General features: G+C 53.5%; 1 long non-coding RNA gene across 1 annotated transcript; it reads left to right on the top strand.

The window, feature by feature from the left end:
* On the top strand, nt 1–2,042 carry LOC123386367. Its single transcript, XR_006600157.1, has 2 exons — nt 1–674; nt 1,998–2,042. It is a non-coding gene; the product is annotated as an uncharacterized LOC123386367 (long non-coding RNA).
* Nucleotides 2,043–2,948: the final 906 nt, after the last annotated feature.

Below are 2,948 nucleotides of genomic sequence, written 5' to 3'. Positions count from 1 at the left end.
CAGAGTAGAGATTTGTCACCCATCTCCTGCTCCTGCAAACGTGTGGCTTCCCCTGCCAGAGGGGTGCATTTGTCCCCAATAGTGAGCCTACACTGACCCGTCATTGTCACCCAAAGCCCAAAGTTTACCTTAGAGTTCACTCTGGGTGTCGCGCATTCTATGGGTTTGGATAAAGGTGTGGTGACATAAGTCCGTCATCATAATGTCATACAGAGCAAAATCCTCTGCCTGCTTGTCCCCTCCTGCCCCCAGCCCCTGCCAACCACTGATCATTCCACCGTCTCCATAGTTTTGCCTTTTCCAGAATGTTCTGTAGTTGCAATAACAGCCTTTTCAGACTGGCTTCTTTCAGTCATTCGTATGCTGCCTGACTGGCTTTATGTTTCCTCCCTGGCTTCTCACTGGCATCTGCTTTGCAACGGATGCTGCACGCACCCTATCCAGGACCGAGAGGATCTGACAGCCCATGGTGTCCCCATCGCTAACGGTCACCAGAACCCAGCCGCCTGCACTTTCTCTCTGCAGATGCCGGCAGCTCCCTTGTTCGCTCTCCTCTGGATGGGAGTCTGAAGAATTTCAGGAATGTGCTACAAGCCACGTCTGCTTGGTAGACTAACACGGCCCCAGCTGGGATGCGACCTGGCGACTTTCCCCTGTGGTTTCCCGGACCCCAGGTAGTTCTTGTGAGCTCACCGGTCAGAGAACTCACCAGTTAGAGGAGTCTTTGGTGGAGGCTGTAACTGCTGTAGACCAGCAGTGAGCGGGGTGCAGGTGCTAGGGGACTTCTGTCGTGGTCTGGAGTCAGGGACTTAGCCTCTGAGGTCTCTGGGCTTCATGCCTGATCCATCATAGACTCACCGTGGGCAGGGCCAGGGTGTGAAAACAAGGTCCTGCTTCCCCGGCAGGGCTGTTCTGATTTCGGGGGCTGGGCCCAGGTGCTGGGCTCTGGGGGAGCCCCTGGGCGGGGGTCCGGATCACCGCTCAGCATGGGGATGCCTGACTCAGCCGAAAGGCAGGTGTCCGGGCAGCTTCCAGGGGCTAAGAGTGCAGCCAAAGCGGATGGAGTTTTGCTCTAAGTGGTCTTTTTGAAGTGGTCTCCCGGACTCCCGGCCCCCAGAGAAGAGCTTGGCTTTGCAAATCTCCCCAGAACCGCGCACACCTCCCGCCATGTGACAGGTGAGGGAGTCTCTGTTCTTTGTGACTGTTCTCAGAGCCATCAAACCTGAAGGAATGGGCCGGAGCCAACTTCTCACTGTGGCTGCGGGAGTCACCAATGATTTCTGCCAATTCGGAGCTGGGCAGACTCAATTCAGATTTTAAAATCAGGCTCCCAGACTCCGCTTAAAAACAGGCAAAAGGCCTTCCGGTTCTGGTCAAATGGAACAACAAGAACCAGGTTTCCTCTCTGACCTAAACACCTAAAAACCTGACAGAAATACACGAGAGGACAGTGGTCAAGACCCCCTCCCTGTCCGTGGACTTCAGGCAATGCCGGACCGTGGGAACAAGTGAGGGGGCCTGTGTTCCCTGCTGCGCGTTGTCTGGAGCGCTTCCATGAGGCGGGGGGCGGGGGGACCCAGCGTCTCCCGAGTGCAGTCCAGGGAACCCACAGGGTTAGAGCCCGCGGGGCAGAGTACCGAAGGGTACACACAGAGAGTGCTAGAGCCCTGCAGAGGGTCTCCCTGCCGTATCCAGCTGAGAACCGGCACACGCAGGGAAACCTCCCTCCACGGGGCAGGAACTGCCCACGGGGACCGGACACGGCAGGGACAGTTGTCCGTTCACGTCCGCCAGAATGGGAAACTCATCCTTCACGTGACAGTGTAAGGGTGCTAACGGGGTCTTAGCGCAGGAGTAGGGAAAATTAACCCTAGACCATGTGCTTCTTGGGTCCCACCCAGTAACAGCTGCACCCCAAAACAAAGGGGGAATATTTACAGATACAGAAATAGCCAGCACCGGAAAGGTAATCTTCGCATCGTCTGATTTCCCATTAGAAGCACCAGGTGTGCAGGGGAAAGGAAATAGACCCGATACCAAGGAGAAAAATCAATCAAGACGGACCCACAAATGGCACAGATGAAAAGCACCAGGAGATAGAACACGGTGTAACCGGGGGACACGTATTTCAGAAGGTAGATGGAACCAGTGTCGGAGACGATGCCATCAGAGGGTGCTGGGCAGCTTTCTATAGAAAAGAAAGAAAAGAAAGAAAAAGAGCCCAATTGACATCCCATTCACCACTCTGCAGAAATATCCTTCAGAAACAGAGGCACAGGGGCGCCTGAGCGGCTCAGTCGGTTAAGGGTCCAACTCCCAGTTTCGGCTCAGGTCATGCCGTGGTTTGTGAGTTCGAGCCCCGCAACGGGCTCACTGCTGTCAGCCTGTCGTTGGTGCAGAGCCTGCTTCGGACCCTCCGTCCTCTGCTCTCTCTGCTCCTTCCCCGTTGTGCTCTCTCTCTTTGAATAAATAAATAAATAAGGGGTGCCTGGGTGGCTCAGTCGGTTGAGCGTCAGACTTCAACTCAGGTCATGATCTCATGGCTTGTGGGTTCAGGCCCCAAATCGGGCTCTGTGCTGATGGCTCGGAGCCTGGAGCCTGCTTCGGATTCTGTGTCTCCCTCACTCTCTGCCCTTCCCCTGCTTGTACTCTCTGGCTCTCAAAAAATAAACATTAAAAAAAATGTTTTTAGTAAGTAAATAAACAAAATGTAAATAGTCTAAACTCCTCCACGAAAAGGCAGACATGGTCACATTGTTAAAAAAAAAAACCAGCAAGACACCACTATATGCTGCCTACAAGAAACACTTCAACTATAAAGACAGTAGCTTAAAAGCCAGAGGATGGGGAAAGATATGCCGTGTTAAATCAAAGAAAGCCGGAGTATCTCTGAAAACATCAGACAAGATAGATTCCGGAGGAAAGAATAAACAGGGCAAAGGGGGTCA

The sequence above is a fragment of the Felis catus genome, chromosome B3 (assembly GCF_018350175.1).
Source record: "Felis catus isolate Fca126 chromosome B3, F.catus_Fca126_mat1.0, whole genome shotgun sequence".
Classification (NCBI taxonomy): domain Eukaryota; kingdom Metazoa; phylum Chordata; class Mammalia; order Carnivora; family Felidae; genus Felis; species Felis catus.
Note: the sequence above shows the minus strand (reverse complement) of the source record. Positions and strands in the feature narration are given on the sequence as shown.